Raw genomic sequence first — 21,663 nt, 5'->3', positions numbered from 1 at the left:
TTATTGTAAAGTGTTACAGAGATTCTTTATCTTGTAAGGCAGGCAAAAACACACACCTGACATTGTCATTGTTCGTACAATCATTAAAAGATGAACTGAACTGGAATTTTGAGTAAAGGTGATATAACAGATGTATTTTATTTATTCTTATTGGTACAATTTTTAAAGTGGCAGAATTTGTTAAAAGGGATAAAATGGTATGTTGAAAATGTTGTTGTTGTTACACGGGCGCCGCCATGTTGGATTTCAACATTCGGCTACGTCACTGGAATGGTAAGCTACTCCGTTGCTAACCAACACTAGCAGAGCAGCCATTGCATGCAGCCCCTGGATTTCGAGTCCGTAGTAAGCATTTTTTAGCGACAGACTATTTAGAGAGTTGTACTTTCAATACAACAGGTTCACTGGCGAGGGTTGAACAAAATAGGTGATACAGGTTTCATTATGGTACTACATGTACAGTAAATACATCTCTGTAAAAGTACTGCAGTAGTAGAGAGAATACTACAGACACAGTGGAATTATTGAACAAAGTTTGTAATATATTGATGCAAAAATCTACAGTACAATCACAGCATAGGTTTATTTGAATCAAAGCAAAAATAATTAGCTATGAAATAGAAAAGAAAAGACAGTACTGTAAAACATCAAATGCAGTGTTCCTCAACTTGCTTGCTTGTACTGTAAGAAACAAAGCAGGAGTGATTACTGTACTTTTACATTGTCATCAACTCTGTGTGTTGTGGATTTGGCCACAGGTTCTCATCTACATCACAATGGATGTTTTCATTAAAAAACCTTCGGGCATGGCGAATCCAGGCCTGACACTGGTCGGCTGTGATGTCATTGCAGGCGTCATCCATGGCCTGGAGAAGAGTGACTTGTTCATGAGGGTGCCTATCATGAACCTTCCATCTCCATGCGGAGAACAATTCCTCAACCGGGTTAAGGAAGGGAGAGTATGGGGGTAAATACAGGGTGGTAAATTGTGCATGGGCCTGAAACCATGCTTGCACCACATGAGCATGATGGAACCTGACATTGTCCCACACAATGACATAGGTCACATCTTCAGCTCTACAAACCTGATTGAGCTCATCAAGAAAGGTGACAAGGAGAGCTGCATTATATGGTCCAATATGAGGTCTGCGTCCCACCACACCCAGGGCCGGCGCGTCCATATAGGCGAACTAGGCAATTGCCTAGAGCAGCACTTTTGTAAGGGCGGCAAAATGTGTGCCAACCAGGAATGAACAATTCACAAAATAGGCTATATGATTTGCTGAGCTGCCGCTCCCCCGCCCCGCCCCTGCTCTCACGAGTCATGACTGAGTGATGGGAAGTTCGGATCATTTTACTGACTCTCTTGTTCGATCTCGTTCATAAAAATGAACGAATCTTTATTTGAGTAATTTCGTTAATTTAAGTGGCTTTACTTTTAACAGCCAAATTCCCCGATCACATCCACCTACGCAATGTTGATCATATTCTGAATTAAGAAATCATTATAATGCAGTCAAAAATAATTTACAGGGAACATAATAATTAGCCTACTTTACCTTCCGAGTCTTTCGTTCATTTGTCACCTGACAATGAACATACGTTCATGAATCGAGACTTTTGAAGGAGAAAGCCAACAACAGAGGGGTTCGTTGTTAAAATATATTGATCCAGGGAGTATTTGCAAGGATGACACGCCGTCAAGTCCACCACAGAACCAATGAGACCGCTAGCACAGCTAATGTTACCAGAATTTCTATTTAAAAAAAATGTTGCACACCTGGCATCCGGGATGCCGCATCCCTCTCGAAACCTCATTCGCGCATGAATATGTTCAACACTATAAAATCTGGTGAAATACAATAGGCCTACTCTTTTTTCTTTTTTTTTTTTACAGTCTTATATAGCCTATAGCCATTTTAATAGGATGGACAGTTGAAGGAACCCAACATAATATATTTGCTTCCTCTTGGCCTACTAAAGTGTTCATACAACGGGAGTATTCTCTGGCTAGAGCAGAACAGCGGAGTGTGTGTGGACAGAAGTGCCTGAGCTTATGTTTTGGATTAAGCTGCGTTGCTTGACATTGTGGAAAATAGAATAACAGAAACAAAATGTATTAGTCTTTTTACCCGTTATTATCAATCTAAATTAATTTCGTATTTAATTTAACTTAATTTCGTTTTTCTTTATTTAAATTTCGTTTTTCTTTATTTAAATTTCGTTTTTTTCTTTATTTAAATTATGTTTTTCAAATTTCGTTTTCTCTTTATTTAAATTTCGTTTTTTCTTTATTTAAATTTCGTTTTTCTTTATTTAAATTGCGTTTTTTCTTTATTTAAATTTTGTTTTTCTTTATTTAAATTTCGTTTTTCTTTATTTAAATCTACCCTTTACTGTGTCAGTAATTTTTTAGTCAGAAAAATATTAGACTACCTTAAAAGTAGCCTTGATTAAGTTAACAGACGTGTGTGCGTTTAATAGCCTAAATAAGCAAATAAGCCCTGCCCGCGTAGGCGCGCCGCTTCCCGCTCGCGCTGTTCTGTTCTGTATAAGTTTATAAATTCTGAACGTGTCGCGTCTCGCGTGTCCATCTATATTGCACCATATGCGACACTGCACTCCCTTGTAAAGTCGATTGGATGAACGGTTCTCGAAATAATCAAAATGCAAACAGACAGACAGACATATAGAGATTCCTGCCTTTATTAGAGAGAAGAATATGTTCAGCCCCCTCTCCCCGAAGCTTCAAATATTCGATGTTCATTACTACCGAAGCTTCGAAGCTCAAAAAATGGTATTCGGACCAGCCCTAGGGGCGGCACAATTGTTTTTCGCCTGAGCGGCAGAAGTGCACGCGCCGGCCCTGGGTATGGGCGTTTCTAAAGCAGCCTTTTTCAGATGTTTAGTCAAATGTTCAGGGATCCTGAGTTTTCCTCTTTTTTGGGACCCTATAGGCACAGGTGCTTCCTTTTGGATATTCTTCTGCCTCTGCTGCTTAGGGATCCTGAGGTTTGCGGAAGACTCAAGCACTGGTGCATTTTGCAAATGCTGCCTCAGCAGCTCCGGGTTTTTACGATCTCTCCACTCTGAGATCTTCTCTGGCATTGGTGCTCTGTGTGAGGAGCGTGTGAGCACCTTTGAGGAAGCCACTGGTGGTGGTAGAGACTGGATGGGTATGGGTGTTTCTAAAGCAGCCTTCTCCAGATGTTTAGTCAAATGTTCAGGGATCCTGAGTTTTCCTCTTTTTTGGGACCCTATAGGCACAGGTGCTATCTGTGGCTTTTTCTGCCTCCAATTTCTCCTCTGGTCCATGGCCCTTGTTGTATCAGAGAAACTTGAGTGCTGAGCTCTCTCCGATGCATCACTGAAGACCAGGGATGAGGTGAGGTCCTCTTTTTTAGCACTGGGAGATTTCTGCTGCCTCCACTGCCTCGTGGTCTTCAGTTCTCTCTCCTCATTTTTCCCATCTGAGAAGCCGGAGTGCTGGGAATGAGCCTTCTCAGATACATCACTGAAGACCAGGGATGAGGTGAGGTCCTCTTTTTTAGCACTGGGAGATTTCTGCTGCCTCCACTGCCTCGTGGTCTTTAGTTCTCCCTCCTCATATTTCCCATCTGAGAAGCCGGAGTGCTGGGAATGAGCCTTCTCAGATACATCACTGAAGACCAGGGATGAGGTGAGGTCCTCTTTTTTAGCACTGGGAGATTTCTGCTGCCTCCACTGCCTCGTGATCTTCAGTTCTCCCTCCTCATATTTCCCATCTGAGAAGCCGGAGTGCTGGGAATGAGCCTTCTCAGATGCATCACTGAAGTCCAGGGATGAGGGGCATGATGTTTCTCCTTCCTCCACTGTTTCCCACCACTGGTCTGAGATGAGGTCCTCATACTCAGGATACTCAGATATGGGGTCTGAAACTTCCATTATCGCCCACCAGCGCCCCGCAGCAAGGGCCGTAGTGAGCTCATCTGACAATTCAGTAGATGAGGACTGCTCTGCACTCTCAAAAATGGTGGGCATGGTTGACATACTCGAAAATTAACTAGAAGTGAACAATACTTCTTGCAATTTATATCTGAAACACTATGAAAGAAAGAGAAAGGGAAGAGATGATTTGAGTAAACATACAGTACAAGAACCTGAAAGCTTGTTGTCTTAAGCCCAATGTAAACTTATGTCGTCCGCATTCTGCAATTTTTGTCATGTGAAGTTCCACGAACATCCGTGTGTAGCCCAATTTTTATGTTCAACCTCCTTAAAAATGCATTTAAAATGAACAAATGAAGCTAAAAAAGTTAATTGTTATTTTTATCAATTTCCCTACTAATGTGCATAACTCAGATGCACATAATGTAAATTTATATAGTAATTTTTTATTATGCCCGGTTGTCGAGGTAAATTTGATTGATTAAATGACAGCTTAAGGCCAACAAGCTTTCAGTATCAATTCAGTGTCATCAGATCTGCTATCATTTTGTCAATGAAATATAAATTAACAACAATTATTTATATATATATATATATATATATATATATAAGTATATACATGTATCTAAATATAGCTACAGCAAATCGAGACAATAACATTCCACAGTTTTAGCAGATTCTTATGCAAATTATGAAAATATTAAAATTCAGATCCCCAAACCCTGTGTAAAAAGCATACTCACACAATCGCCGACTCGCTACAAGAAGAATAAATCCGCTGCACTGTTTATACTCACGATCATTATGACGTAACAGTCGACAGTTGACGTCACAGTCGGCCACACGAGTTGACGTCACAGTCGACCACCCGAGTTGACGTCACAGTCGACCACTCGAGTTGACGTCACAGTCGACCACTCGAGTTGACGTCACAGTCGACCACCCGAGTTGACGTCACAGTCGACCACCCGAGTTGACGTCACAGTCGACCACACGAGTTTGTGAGGGATGAACATGCAATACAAACAAAGACTGACTTAGCTTTTTTAATTCATCATTGTTGATACAAAAACTAGCGCTGTTTATTATTTATTTTTAGCATTTGCAGCTGGTGCATAAACGGGAGCAAGTGAAGCTGGCATACATGTTATTATTTAAGCAAAGACCACTCAACCAAAATTAATCAACAGATTTTACAATAAAAGCTCATTTCTGAAACAGAATATAATTCACAAAAATATTTGCTGTTGGCTATCATTTCTCTCTCTCTCTCTCTCTCCATATATATATATTTACAATAGCCTAGTTAAGCCAATATCAGAAGAGGAAGAGCGCTGTCCCGAACATCAGCAGGACGTTGATTTTAACCTGTAAAATGTATTACTTACATTTTGCTCTATTGCCAACGAAAATAGTTCCAAATAAATCTATAAATCGTTGCGCATCTTTGAGAAACAGTTTCCCTGACTGAAAATCTTCCATAAGTTTAGTGGCTTGAGATGCTCTCTGAAGCGCAGACAGAAGGTTAGGCTTCAGCTTTTTTAAACTATTTCCGCTATAATGTATTGCTTAAAATGGACTTTAGATATCTAGGCTACTGAAATATTAAAATTCAGCTTTTAACGCCTATGAAAACCAGCGCTAATTAAGAAATAAATTGCCCACCGGAGGTGCAGGTAAGGAAAATGCATTTTTCACAACATTTCATTTACATTTGAACTTAGAAATGTAAAATGTTTTCCTCTATTTAACAGCATTAGGCCGAAAGACGCCTTCCCTTTTCCTCGCGTCTTCCCTCAGGTAGATTGCATGTCTTGTGTGGCTGGATGTTGGGCAAATGAACAATAATAACGTTGTTTATCCAATATTTGCTGAAAGCCACATATACGATTTTTAAAAGATCCTATTAGATATAATAACCAGCTCATAAGTTATTTTTAAAGTCTGTCAGTGTCAATATTTGCTGAAAGCCACATATAAGATTTTAAAAAGATCCCATTAGATATAATAACCAGCTCATAAGTTATAAATTAAAGTCCGTGTCATTGTTCTGGTAAATTATTTAACGCTGCTGCTGCAGCAGAACACATAGATGTGACGTAGAACCTGTTACTTTTCTCAGCGCCGTTGAAGATGGACCAATCAGTGTTTGATTATTGCATGAAGTATTGTTTTTCGTTTGTGCTTCTTCAGTTTATGACATTTGTGGGCCAATTCCCAAAATATGTGGAATTTAAAAGACTGCATTTTTTTATATACACTTCTCCAACAATAATAATAATAATAAAAAATATGAGATTACTTCTATACGCACTCAAAAAAAAAATTGTGTCTAAACATAAGATTTATGTATTTGAATTGCATGTAAAATTTCCATGCATTTGGATTACATAGTTTTAACATAAACCAATCAATAATCTGAATGTGATTCATATTTTTAAGTCATATATAAATGAAACAGATAAGATTTATGTAATTGTATTAATAAACTGAATGTGATTTATATTTGTCAGTCATACGTAAATGAAACAGGTAAGATTTATGTAATAGTACACAGAAAAACGCCCATGTTAAATTAACACTGCTCAGTGTTCATATGTGTGCACACTACAGAGTTAAAGCAGTTTTGAAGTTAATGAGATAATTAAGTGATGATTGAGCATTAATTATGAACACCTGCTGTTAACAAGCAGAATCACTGAAGGAAAGAGAAACACAAGAACTACAACTGACTTCAGCCACAGCCTTAGATGAAATCAACTGAAGAGAAAAGAAGACATTAAATCTGTGAAGATCTCAGCAGAGGAGGATTAAACAACTCAAACAGCATTACCAGCTTCACTTATTACTAACCAGACTGACTTTATTTCATTTCCGTTTGAATGAAATCAATAGTTGTATTTTAAAGTCACCATGATGGTGGTTAGCATTTGCTTTAGTTGGACTCTTGACCCTTGACTCTTTAATGTAAATTTTTTTCTGGCTGCTATAATTATGTGTTTATAAAACACATTTGTTGCAGCGAAAAAGCCAAGAGAAAATGAGATCAGGTGATGTTGGCTGTTTGTTGATGAAGGTAAAATCATCATATTGTGGCCTGAATCACTTATCTTTTTCAGTGTCTAATGCTTTGATTATTGGGATTATGTGATTTTGTTTTATTTATTATAGTAGCTGTGTGACCTGACAGCATTAGATCCAACAGTTAATCAAATAATATAAAGAATTTAAAAACATTTAGTTAAATGTTTCTCTTTCTCTTAAACTTTCTCTTCTACATTATTACTTAGACATAAATAATCAGTGTATGACTCTCAACAATGGTGACAATCAATGAAATGCTTCATGCTGCAGTGTATACTGGGTACCACCAATCAAAACTCACCCATATCTCCCAGTATGCATTGCGGCATTAATAAATTATGCATCAGGATTTTTTGTCGCTTTTGTCACCATTGTTGAGATTCATATGCTGTTTCTTGATGTCTGTGTGAGTCTAAGTAATGCCATAGATGAAAGGTTTTTGTGCACTAAAACTATAAAAAAAAAAAAAAAGTATATTGTTTGATAAACAACACTGTTAGATTTCATGCTGTAAAATCAAATGGCTTCTGTTATGAATAAAACAATATATAAAAAAACACAAGTCCTATATAATCAAAGCATTAGATACTGAACAAGATCAGTGAATCAGGCAATTACATGATGATGACTTTGTCGTCATCATCATCAATAAACAGCCAACATCACCTGATCTCTTTTTCTCTTGGCTTTTTTGCTGCAATAAACGTGTTTTATAAACACATAATTATAGCAGCCAGAGAAAATTTTATACTAAAGAGTCAAGGGTCAAGAGTCCAACTAAAGCAAACGCTAACCACCATCATGGTGACTTTAAAATACACCTATTGTTTTCATTCAAACGGAAATGAAATAAAGTCAGTCTGGTTAGTAATAAGTGAAGCTGGTAATGCTGTTTGAGTTGTTTAATCCTCCTCTGCTGAGATCTTCACAGATTTAGGCTACGTTTACACGTGGATGGCTATTTTCATAAACGGACATTTCTCCCCTCTTCGTTTTCAAAAATAACATCGTGCACACGAACCTGTGTATATGCTGTCAAGAGCATGCCAAACCAGTAGGTGGCAGTGTAACGAGAAGCTCAAGCCCACCTTAGCCAATCAGAATCCCGAAAATAGTCACATTCTGTGACGTCGCTGCCTAAAACTTCAAAATCTCCACTCTGGCCGGAGTTTTTAGAAAGAATCGGTTTCATTGGCGAATCCTCCGTTTGCGTGTAAACGAAGGGTGCAAACGAAGGGAAATGTCTCCGTTTTTCAAAATAACCATGTACGTGTAAACGGGGCCTTAATGTCTTCTTTTCTCTTCAGTTGATTTCATCTGAGGCTGTGGCTGAAGTCAGTTGTAGTTCTTGTGTTTCTCTTTCCTTCAGTGATTCTGCTTGTTAACAGCAGGTGTTCATAATTAATGCTCAATCATCACTTAATTATCTCATTAACTTCAACACCGCTTTAACTCTGTAGTGTGTACACATATGAACACTGAACAGTGTTAATTTAACATGGGCGTTTTTCTGTGTACTATTACATAAATCTTACCTGTTTCATTTACGTATGACTGACAAATATAAATCACATTCAGTTTATTAATACAATTACATAAATCTTATCTGTTTCATTTATATATGACTTAAAAATATGAATCACATTCAGATTATTGATTGGTTTATGTTAAAACTATGTAATCCAAATGCATGAAAATTTTACATGCAATTCAAATACATAAATCTTATGTTTAGACACAATTTTTTTTTTGAGTGTACGCTTTGCCAGGGTTTTATTCTGTCACTACTGTGTGTTCTGGCCATTGTTCATTATTTAACAATGAAATGAAATGAATGAAAAACATATTACCTGAAAAATAAAACAAATAAATTAATAGAATTGTAATTGTAGAATTTAATTCAAGTAAAATGAATTGAAAGACAAATTATTAATTGGATGAGGTACTCACCGCTTGAAAACCTTTATTCATGTGTACATGCATTCATATAAGGCATGTACAGTTACAATTAAATATTTGAAATTACACAATATTTTGCAAATATGCTACATAAATGGTCAATTTGGTCAAAGCTGCCTGGATCCGCCCGTTGGTTGTTGACTTTTCCGTCCACTCCTGCACTGTCCTGTTGAAGGAACAGACATAATCATGTAACTCTGACCAGATTTAATGAGTGATTCTTAAAGAAAACCTAAAGAAAAATTGCTTCTACCATTTCAATATGAGGCGTCTGAATTGAAAAGGATATGATTCGCATCCCAGATTAAATTATTAAAGTATTTAGTTTCCAAATCTAAGTAAAATTGCGAGATAGGAGGGTCTAAGTTACCAATGCTCTTTTCTGGGTCGGCTGGGACCTGGGCTGAAGTCTGTTCCGAGTTCTCCGGTTCGGTTCTGAAGTGGTTATCTGAGGGACTGGATGGTTGTAGCGCCTCAGTTCCACACACAGTTTTTGTGGAGGTGCCTGACACACACCTGCACTGTCCTGTTGAAGGAACAGATATAATCATGCAATGCTGGGCAGGTTTCATGGGTGCTTCTTAGACTAAATCTAAAGGCGTATCTTTTTTTTATCATTTTGAAATATAAAAGGATTTTAAACTGAGGATCTAGAAAACATAGTAGCATATATTTAAAGACAGTGTTTACTTGTTTGAATACATTTTAAAAATAAGTTTAAAAAAAACAAACAAGAGATATAAGCAGAGTGCGAATTACCCCACCATAATTGGGGGGTACTGCCCCTTCACTTCTTCTATGACCATCATGGTCCACTACCATATCAATCCCCACCGTGATCGCCAAGTGCAACATGTGTTGTGCAAGGTCTAAACATGCGACAAACTGATAATCAGTAGGCTACAGAATATCTCATTGTTATTATATATCCAAAAGAGAACTGTTTTGATCAACTCCCAAAAGTTAGAAGTTAAGTGCACTGAAATACCATTCTAATTACTAGTAAAAGTAATACCTTTACAAGAAGCCTATTGCCTATTTCAGGGTTTCCCCTGGCTCAAAACGAGGCGGAGGTGGTAAAATCCTAATAATGTATTTTAATAATAAGATAATTAAATTTGTATTTTTTTGTAGATCATCATATAGCCTAATGTGTTTCCCACATTTTTTTGTTGGTGGAGCTTGGTACCTCTAGGGGGGTCCGGGGGGAAGCCCCTGAATGCCCCCCCCGGAAGAAAATTTTGTACATTTTAAAGATAAATTCATTAATCTGGTGCACTTTGAGTCACCCAAATCCGCTGTTAAAAATAAATAATCCACCCGCAAACCGCCTATATTCTTTGATTTAGATATCTGCATCTGATCATCACATTACAATTATTCAAATTCTTAGTGTTAAGCATGATAATATGGTAACATATCACACTGAAGTAGGCTGATTTAAAATGAACATTTATTTAAAATAAAAGTTCTTCTTTTGGCAAAATTACATTTCCTTAATAGCCTAAACAGAGGCTTTACTCCCTTCAAGCTTAAATTGTCAATGTTTCATTACATCACTGTTTGAAAACACTCAGAATAATTTTTTGTACCTTTATAAAGGGCATTTTCCCCTAATTTTATTAAATGTATGCTCCATCTTTCATTTCAAATTCTTAAATTTGATAAATATATTCAATTAAAATAATTAGACACTAGGCTGTTACCAATAAAATTAAATAATTTACATTGAAAAATTATAACTGTATTAAATTAGATTATTTTAAATATTTTTGAATAAAGGGCATTTTCCCCTAATTTTATTAAATGTATGATCCATCTTTCATTTCAAATTCTTAAATTTGATAAATATATTCAATTAAAATAATTAGACACTAGGCTGTTACCAATAAAATTAAATAATTTACATTGAAAAATTATAACTGTATTAAATTAGATTATTTTAAATATTTTTGAATATACAAATAAGGAATGTTGAAAAGAATGATACTTTATGAAACAAGCGTTTTGTCATTCACCGTTGACACTTGCTTGAGAAGTTGAAGTTGTTCTCTATCTCCGTTGCTTCTAACCACGGTGGTTAAAAATGGTACAGTCCACAATATGGGTGTCTGAAATCGCTTTACATTAAAATGTTCCTACAGTGAAAATAGGAGTTGACTTGTATTGTAACTGTAATTATATTTTTTCACAATATCAGAAAAATTATCTGACCCCCCAAAAACTGATATTTCTGTCCCTTTGGGGGGTATAGTACCCCCCAGTACCCCCTGTAATTCGAACTATGGATATAAGGGACTTACAGAAGCTTCTGTGCTCCATAGACTCTTACTCCATCTGGACATGGGAGCTCCCTCGGGAGAACTGGGTGGTTGCTGTGGGGAACATGGTGGAGCAAATGTTCTCTGTGGGGTCTTGGCAGGCACAGACACTCCCTTTTGGATATTCTTCTGCCTCAGCAGCTCAGGGTTTTTAGGATCTCTCCTCTCTGAGATCTTCTCTGGCATTGGTGCTCCATGTGAGGAGCGTATGACCTCTGGTGGTAGAGACTGGATGGGTATGGCACACCATCTTCTGATATAGCCGCACACATGGTAATGTTGGCCCCACGTTGTCCAGGTACTTGGATGGTTGCCCGCTGGCCAATGAAATTCCGACCTGTCCTCCTTGTCTTGGCCAGATTAAAACCTGCCTCATCCAAATATATGAATTTGCAACAGTATCCATTCATTAATATCATTCATTAGTATTAGAATAATGCATAATAGTATGAATAATGCAACAGTTACTTATCATTTTGAGCAGTTGTATCAATTGATAGTTATATCATTGTAAGGAAATGAATAGACACTCATTTGAAATGTAATGTGTGAATTGCCTTTTGAAATAGTAGTACTTTGATGTTAAGTTGTGTCATATTGAACAGGTGATTTTTGTTGAATGAACAAATGATCTAAGTTGTATGTGTATTGTATCCAAGCAATTGAGAAAAGGGTTAGAGTTTTGAAAAATGTGCATTTTGATCATTGGTTGTGAGTTTTGTGTCTAGAGTTGTGAAAAATGACATCAAGGTTCTGAAAATAGTAACAAAGTGATTGTAAAAAACTGTATATCTGTTCTCAGCAACAATATAGGCCTATGCTGCCATCAAGTGGTTAACTATGCATTACATTTTATTTTATTTTATTTCTTTCTTTCAACCACATATGAAATCTGCATATTTGTACTTGCACACAATGCATTAATTATATAAAAAATAATAAAAAGTTTTTTACTTTTAGAAATAAATGCATGATTTATTATTTAGAAGATATGTGTCACAGAGTCAGCCACACGTCACAAGTCTCGTCTCCAGTCTCTAGTCTCCAGTCTCGTTCCTGCTGTTTCACCACCACTCTGCTTAATAAACAGTTTGCACTTTAATACCTGTCTGTCTCCTGTGTTGTGACAATATGAGACACTTCCCCTGTTTGTCATATCTAATCCCTTGTCACCAACAACATTCAAGATATCAATACCTGATCGCAATTTAGCATCTTCAGTATATTGGCATCATGTTGAGAAAGTTTGGTGTGAATTGTATGACGCCCCTTGGAGCATAGCCTACTTAAAATTTAACAGCTTGATCCATAAAATCCACATTCAAACACAGATATCTGACTTCCTGTTAGTCGGAGCTAATTACTGTAAATTAGAAAGTTGTCTGGCTCGATGAAAACAACATATATAGTGAGTTTGGTGACTAGGTAAAACTAACCCCCAACTTTAGTCAGAAGGTGGCACTACTACATGCCCATTTCACACCATAGACAGTAAAAGAAATGGACACAGCGATCCCATAGACTTCAACGGAGAAAAGTGAAGCAAATTAGAAGCACTCACTTCCTGATGGCTGAGCGTACTGCGCAGACTCAAACTGAGCTTGATGACGTAGATGTGACGTGAGCAACCTGTCTGACAGTTGTAAGTCTTCTAGTAGCTGTGCAGAGAGAAATCTGAATCATTCCCTTCTGAATCTTGCAGAGACGGAGAGCGTGAGTAGGAGCTGTCCATGAGCTAGCAGCAGGAGCAACTTTATGACTCTCTATAGGCTTCTCCCTTGACTTTATCGGACTTTATGCCTCCACGTCCCCCCGATTGACTGCGAGCTTCTCCTCCTGTCTATACGGTCATTTCCAGAGAGTCGCGTGGTTATGACGCAATCGTTAGCCTATTTTTACAAAAACTGCTTCTACGGGGCCATAACGTAAGATACAAGGTAATGGAGCCTTTTATACATTGTCGTGTTTCTTTAGAAATAAACAATGGACAAATAGAGTCTTTAAACGCCTCAGATGTAAAGTTATTCGCTGTCAAAGTGACGCCAAAATGAATGGGAGTCAATGGAATGCTAACAGCAGGTGATGGTTTGTTAGCCAATGGCGGCCCCCGGGGATGGTACGCTTTCCGGGTGCTGGATTACCCCCCTGGTTTCACACAGCTATAGTTATAACATGCTTCCTGTTTGCTTTTTTCTACATAAATTTATTGCCCAAGTGCCCGAAATGTTGAAAAAAATTTACCTATGGAAAACAATAGTGCCTTCTCCCTTTCAGTGTTTGCGCCCTAATTAGAACAGCAAAGAGTTAACAAATGTAGTGTCATCATGGCACAGAACATGCAAATCATGAAGTGTGATGACAGGCATTTTGCAAATAAGTAAGTTTGTAGATACCAAATCACATACACACAAGGTATTGTCAATCACAATATACATTTATGGCAACAGATTGGATGTAGAGTAGATGAACTCAAAAACTGTCTGTCACGGTTCACAAATCCTTGTGTTCATTTTGTGGATCTGTTGGTGTGTGTTAGGTGTGGGGTTTATGTGTGTTGCTCACTTGCTTGTTTGTTGCCTAGTGACCAGCTCATCACTCCAATCAGTCACTTCAGCTGCAGCTAGTTACTGCCTATATCTAGCTGGAGAGAGTAAAGTGTTCGTCACTTATGTCTTGTTCTTGTTGCCAGTTACCTCGTCTGAGCTGCCTGCTGTGTTTGTTCCCCGCGTTCTCCTCTGAGTCCCATGTGGCGCTGGATTACCAGTTCGGGAATTCACATCGATCAGTCTCTTGTAGTGCACCCTGAGTATTCCTTTATGGTTTCGTCTGTCAAGTTTCATCAGTCTCCTGCATCTTGTTTGATCTGAGTATCTTCTCTGTCTAATAAACTTGAGTAACTTGCATTTGGATCTGGAACTCGTTATTGTGACAGAACAAACCGACCAAACATCATGGAACCAGCAAGTGCGTCCGAATTGAGCGCAATCCTGTCAAAGAGTGATATTCGCATGCAACAACAGGAGGAACAGACGATAGCAACGGGTCGCGCTGTTCAGGCGCTGGTGACCCAAGTCTCCGAACTAACGACCCAGCTACAACAACTAAGGACTGAGACTGCGTCCGTGCAACAACAAGTCACCGCCATCCCATCTGCTTTTGCCGCTCAGAGTCAGACCATTCGTGCCACTGAACCCCGTCTTCCACCTCCAGCATTCTACTCTGGTGAGCCCCAGTTATGTCGCTCGTTTTTAGCCAAATGTTCTCTGTACATCTCTCTTCAACCTTCGTCATTTCCTACGGAGGAGGCCATGGTGGCCTTTGTTATAACCCTGCTCTCGGGTCGAGCAGCCAGTTGGGGAACTACTGTGTGGGAACAGAAACTTGCGTGCTGTGCTTCGTTTGAGACATTCTCCCATGAGCTCAGAAAGGTCTTTGATCGCGCTGCTTCCGGTAGAGACGTGGCGTGACTTCTCGCGGAACTGCGTCAGGGAGATCGTACTGTAACGGACTATTCGATTGAATTTCGCACATTAGCTGCGGAGTGTGGCTGGAATTCAGAGGCTCAATGGGATATGTTTTTGAAACTTTCTGAAACCATAAAGGATGAAATTTACTCTTTGGATTTACCCGCGGGGGTGGATAAACTTATAGATCTGGCTATTCAGGTGGATATGAGACTACGGCGACGGGGTCCACGGACACAGCGAGAGTGGCCTGCCAGTGCACAGAGTAAGGTACCTTTTTCTCCTGGTGAAACTGTCTTTTCCAGATCCTGAACCCATGCAAATGGGCAGATCCCGTCTATCGCAACAAGAGAAACAAAGAAGAAGAGAGAGGGGACTGTGTCTGTATTGTGGAGCCGCCGGTCACATCGCTTTGCAGTGTCCGGTAAAAGCCAGCACCCGCCAGTAGGTAAGAAGTTACTGACGGGTGGAACTACATTGACTAAATCCTCTTTTTCAGCTACTCACCTTTCTGTGAGTTTGAGATTACCTTCTCAGAGTTTTGATTGTGAGGCTCTGGTTGACTCAGGAGCGGAGGGTAATTTTTTAGACATTAACCTGGCTCATAAGCTTATGATACCGGTGATGACACTCTCTCAACCTATCTCGGTCATTGCACTTAATGGTCAACTATTACCTTCAGTCACACATTCCACTGCTACCGTAAGACTCGTCACCTCAGGCAATCATTCTGAGGATATTGACTTTCTTTTGATCGACTCTCCTTCTGCTCCTGTGGTCCTGGGACACCCCTGGCTGGCGCTCCATAATCCTCATATAAACTGGTGTATGAATTCGGTTTTCTCTTGGAGTGAATTTTGTCATGCCACTTGTTTGTTGTCTGTGTGTTCTTCTGTGTCTTGTTCTGTGTTTCAGGATGAACACATGGATTTGTCTAACGTGCCTTCGGAGTATCTGGACCTGAAGGGAGTGTTCAGTAAGTCTCGGGCTGCTTCTCTCCCTCCGCATCGTCCCTATGACTGTGCTATAGATTTACTGCCAGGTATGTCTCCGCCTAAAGGCAAGTTATACTCACTTTCTGCCCCAGAAAGGGAGGCCATGGAGAAATATATTTCTGATTCTCTGACATCTGGGTTCATCTGTCCTTCCTCTTCTCCAGCGGGGGCAGGGTTCTTTTTTGTGGTGTGGATGGTTCTCTGCGACCGTGTATTGACTACCGAGGGTTGAACATCACGGTAAAGAATACTTATCCTTTGCCGTTGATGTCTTCAGCCTTCGAGCGGTTGCAGGGAGCATCCATCTTCACAAAATTGGACTTACGTAACGCTTATCATTTGGTTCGCATAAGGAAGGGGGATGAATGGAAGACTGCTTTTAACACCCCCAGGGGGCACTTTGAATATTTGGTTATGCCTTTCGGGCTGTCCAACTCCCCCGCAGTTTTCCAGGCACTCGTGAATGACGTGCTGAGAGATATGGTAGATCAGTTCATATATGTTTACCTGGATGACATATTGATATTTTCTTCTTCTCTTCAGGAACACGTTCAGCACGTCAGACGAGTGCTCCAGAGGTTGTTAGAGAATGGGCTTTTTGTCAAGGCAGATAAATGTTCGTTCCATGCACAGTCGGTTCCTTTTCTGGGTTATATCATCTCCTCCGAGGGTGTGTGCATGGATCCTGACAAGGTTAAGGCTGTGGTGGATTGGCCAACTCCAGATTCCCGTAAGGCCCTACAGAGGTTTCTGGGGTTCGCCAATTTTTACCGGCGTTTCATTCGCAATTTCAGCCAACTAGCCGCTCCTCTGACTGCCTTGACCTCCACCAAAGCGACGTTCAGGTGGTCTGGTGCAGCTGAGGCTGCATTTACCAACCTCAAGAGCCGTTTCGTTTCAGCTCCCATTCTTGTAGCCCCTGATCCTTCACGTCAGTTTGTGGTGGAGGTCGACGCATCAGAGGTGGGGGTAGGAGCGGTTCTTTCCCAGCGCTCACCCACGGATGATAAGATGCACCCTTGCGCGTTTTTTTTTCTCATCGTTTATCGTCTGCTGAGTGTAATTATGACATTGGTAACAGAGAATTACTGGCAGTCAAGCTAGCGTTGGAAGAGTGGTGCCATTGGCTAGAGGGTTCGGGGGTACCTTTTATCGTCTGGACCGATCATAAGAACCTTGAATATATCAGATCTGCTAAACGACTTAACTCCAGGCAGGCTCGGTGGGCACTTTTTTTTGGACGTTTTGACTTTGTACTATCGTATCATCCGGGTTCTAAGAACATCAAACCCGATGCTTTATCTCAAATTTTTGACCGTTCCGTTCGCCCGTCCACTCCCGAGTGCATTTTTCCTGAGAGACTCATTGTCTCCACATTCGTATGGGAGATCGAGTCGAAGGTCCGTTCGGCCTTAGAAGGGGTAACGCCTCCGCCCGAGTGTCCACCGAGTCGTTTATTCGTGCCGGAGCAGTTACGGTCCAACGTGATTCAGTGGGGTCATTGTTCCAACGTAGCATGTCATCCAGGAGTCAATCGCACCAGTTTTTTGGTCAAGCAATGATTCTGGTGGCCTTCCATGGCTCGTGACATTCGAAGTTTTGTTTTGGCATGTTCAGTCTGTGCTCGTGGTAAGACTTCCAATCGCCCACCGGATGGGTTACTCCAACCGCTGTCTGTCCCTTCGAGACCCTGGTCCCACATTGCGCTAGATTTTGTCACTGCCCTCCCGCCCTCCCAGGGCAATACGGTTGTTTTGACCGTAGTGGACCGGTTCTCGAAGGCGGCTCATTTCATTCCCTTGCCCAAATTACCGTCTGCCAAGAAGACAGCGGTTGCCATCATAAATCATGTCTTTCGTTTACATGGCCTCCCGATGGATGTGGTTTCTGACAGGGGTCCCCAATTTATTTCCAAATTTTGGAGAGAGTTTTGTCGTTTACTGGGGGCAAGTGTCAGTCTTTCTTCTGGTTTTCATCCTCAGAGCAACGGCCAGACCGAGCGTGCCAACCAAGATTTAGAAAGAGTGTTGCGATGTTAGGTCTCTCAGAATCCTTCCTCCTGGAGCCAGAAACTCTCGTGGGTGGAGTACGCACATAACTCATTACCAGTGTCATCCACGGGCCTATCTCCATTTGAGTGTAGTGTAGGTTACAGTGTAGTGCAGCCACCTATCTTTCCCAGTCTGGAATCCGAAGTCGCGGTCCCCTCTGCTCACGCGTTTGTCCAGAGGTGTCACCGCAGGTGTCCGCCCGTGAGACTCTGCTCCAGGTGGGGGCGCGCACTAAGGCTAAGGCCGATCGCCACCGGTCAAAGCCTCCCGTATACGTCATGGGTCAAAAAGTGTGGCTTTCCACCAAGAACATTCCGCTCCGCTCCGTGTCCAATAAGCTAGCTCCCAAATTCATCGTCCCGTTCACTGTCACCAAGATCATTAGTCCAGTGACAGTCCGCCTCAAACTTCCTCCGGCGTACAGGAGAATTCAAATCCTTGTGTTCATTTTGTGGATCTGTTGGTGTGTGTTAGGTGTGGGGTTTATGTGTGTTGCTTGTTTGTTGCCTAGTGACCAGCTCATCACTCCAATCAGTCACTTCAGCTGCAGCTAGTTACTGCCTATATCTAGCTGGAGAGAGTAATGCTGGGTGTCGGTTCGTCACTTATGTCTTGTTCTTGTTGCCAGTTACCTCGTCTGAGCTGCCTGCTGTGTTTGTTCCCCGCGTTCTCCTCTGAGTCCCATGTGGCACTGGATTACCAGTTCGGGAATTCACATCGACCAGTCTTTTGTAGTGCACCCTGAGTATTCCTTTATGGTTTCGTCTGTCAAGTTTCATCAGTCTCCTGCATCTTGTCTGATCTGAGTATCTTCTGTCTAATAAACTTGAGTAACTTGCATTTGGACCTGGAACTCGTTAATGTGACACTGTCTTTAGAGATTGCTTATTAGCATTTTGGTCTTACACTCTCAGAAAATAAAGTACATAATTGTACCTTTAGGGGTACAATGGCTTGTCACTGGGGCTGTACCCTCAAGGGTACAATATTGTACCCTTGGTATAGGGTACATATTTGTACCCTTGTGATTTGTACCTTAAGAGACCAGTCTTGTACCTGTGGTGACAATTTTGTACCTTTATTTAACCGTACAAAAATGGACCCTTCAAAAATGGTACAAAATTGGCTTTGACAGGGTACAATCATTGACTATAATGAGATTTATATATATATATATATATATATATATATATATATATATATATATATATATATATATATATATATATATTACACGCACGCTGAATTAAAATCAGAATTTATTAAATCCTTTTCATTTTCACATTTTCCAACATTTCATTTTAAACTCAATGTCAATGACAGTGTATTATCATCTGAATAAGTGTCATTTGCCTGAAAGTCCACTTCATCTCCTTTCATCTCGACGCCGGTTACTTCTATGCCTGCTTCTGATATTTTCTGAAGGACCTCCTCGGTTGAAAGCCCTGTAAGAACCATGAGTAACCGTGCTATGACTTCTTCTCCACCGATGGCCAAAAGAAAGAAAGACCGCAAACTGGACGTTCTTTTAAATGGAGATTCAAGCAGCCAATCAGGGCTGGCTCTACATACACTCTCAGAAAATAAAGTACATAATTGTACCTTTAGGGGTACAATGGCTTGTCACTGGGGCTGTACCCTCAAGGGTACAATATTGAACCTTAAACTTCAAAAGAAACGGTACATATATGTAACTTTAATGCTTTTTGATCCTCAAAAAGTTACATATATGTACCTTGAGGTCCAACAGCAAAAACTCCAGTGTTAATTGAACTCTTCTGGGAGTTTATATGACTCCAGTTAAAGTGTTAAAATATGAGTGTTAAATTAACACTAAAGAGTCTTAAAGTTAATGATATAATTAAGTGATTAATTGAGTGATGATTGACCATTATTGAAGACACCTGATGTTAACAAGCAGAATCACTGAAGGAGAAAATATAATTTTTTAAGACACCGTTATGGTGATCCGTGTTTGCTTTAGTTGGGCTCTTGACCCTTAAATCATTCAATTTAGATTTTGTTTGGCTGTTGTATCTGAGTTATAACTGCCAGATGAACAAAGAGAAAAGTTGATCAGGTGGTGTTGGTTATGTTTTGACATAATTATAATTTGCCTGAATCACTGAACTCATTTAGAATCTAATCTCTGACTTAAATGTATATTATTGATTACAGCAACACTGTGATTCTACAGCAAATGATTTTCAGCATTTTCAATATAATCCAAAAATTCGTAAAAGTTGTTCTGATCAAAAGACTTTTAAAAATACTTTATGAAGAAACACTGACATCAATAATCAGCCTATGAATCTCAACAATGGTGACAATAATAAAGCATGTTGCAGTGCATTCTGGGTGCCACCAATCAAAACTCATTCATGGCTCCCATCATGCATTGCGGTATGAATAAATTATGATCTGAATTGTCTTACTAATTTCCTTTCCCTAATTGAATATTCTGTTTGTCACCATTGTTGAGATTCATACACTGATTCTTGAAGTCTGTGTGTGCCTAAAAGAAAGATTTGTTTTATCAGAACAACTTTTAAGAAATCCTTTAGATTATTTAAAAAATTCTGGATTTTATGCTGTAGAATCACAGTTATGCTGTAATCAACAATATACGTTTAAGTCAGAGATTAGACTTTAAATGAATTGATTCAGGTCAAATTATGATTATGTCAAAACATAACCAACACCACCTGATCAACTTTTCTCTTTGTTCATCTAGCCGTTATAACTCAGATACAACAGCCAAACAAAATATAAAGTTAACAGTTAAATGGTCAAGAGCCCAACTAAAGCAAACACTGATCACCATAACGGTGTCTTAAAAATCATATTTTCTCCTTCAGTGATTCTGCTTGTTAACATCAGGTGTCTTCAATAATGCTCAATCATCACTCAATGAATCACTTAATTAGCTCATTAACTTTAACAATCTTGATTGTTAATTTAACATTCATATTTGAACACTTTAACACTCTTGAGTCTGGAGCCAAATAAACTCCCAGGAGAGTTCATTTAACACAGGAGTTTTTGCTGTGTTATAATGATTTAATATAAGTAAATTGACTTACAAAACTTTTATTTCCTTTATTTCAAGGCAATATAGTGATAAGCTAACATCTACCTTAAATGATTAAGGTTTCATTAAAACCTTAAAAAAAACCTTCTTTTTTTTTACAAAAAAAAAAAAACCTACTTCGAGAGGCTGTCTTTTGATATTGTACCTTAACCTTTAAAAGAAACGGTATATATTTGTACCTTTTAATGCTTGGGGACATATATGTACCCTTTTGACCCTCAAAAAGGTACATATATGTACCTTGGGGGACAGAAATGGACTCCTGCTGTACCCCTATTTCTGACAGTGTACACTAGACACATAACCCTAGATTGCTCCAGGGTGATTATTACCAATATAAACAATAGAAGAAACAAGGAGAAGATCTGTTATGAGGTTGAGCTGATGGTATAAATAGTAAAGTTAACAAGTCAAGCCCATATTTACAATTTAAAACAAAACTTAAATTTGCAAGTAAATGAGTTACCATCCTGCTCTAAGAACTTTGATGTAGCCTATGTATATAATGAAATATTATTGCATGCAATGCTCTTGCTTTCTTTATTTTTCTACCTCTGTTTACTGTACCTCTGCAAGCAATCAGTGATCTTGATTTTATGTGAAATGTCTTCTGAAAAAAGTATTTTTCTTTCACCTTTCCTTCATCTTTCACGGTGTAATACATTAAGAAAATGATTTAAAATATTTTCTGTGCATGTTTCTAAATGTGTGTATGAACTGGTTAACTTGATGTTCCGGTTCATCAATTTCTTAATCTAAAGTACAAACACC

The 21,663-nt window shown here is 39.4% G+C and overlaps 1 long non-coding RNA gene across 1 annotated transcript; it reads right to left on the bottom strand.

Moving 5' to 3' along the window:
• Positions 1-8,954: 8,954 nt before the first annotated feature.
• Positions 8,955-11,464, bottom strand: LOC311066534. Its single transcript, XR_014603101.1, has 3 exons — positions 11,274-11,464; positions 9,341-9,496; positions 8,955-9,136 (listed from the first exon to the last, which is right to left on the bottom strand). It is a non-coding gene; the product is annotated as an uncharacterized lncRNA (long non-coding RNA).
• Between the last annotated feature and the right edge of the window lie 10,199 nt (positions 11,465-21,663).

The sequence above is a fragment of the Abramis brama genome, assembly GCF_963993115.1.
Source record: "Abramis brama genome assembly, chromosome: 16".
Taxonomy (NCBI): domain Eukaryota; kingdom Metazoa; phylum Chordata; class Actinopteri; order Cypriniformes; family Leuciscidae; genus Abramis; species Abramis brama.
This window is presented reverse-complemented; position numbering and strand designations above follow the sequence as displayed.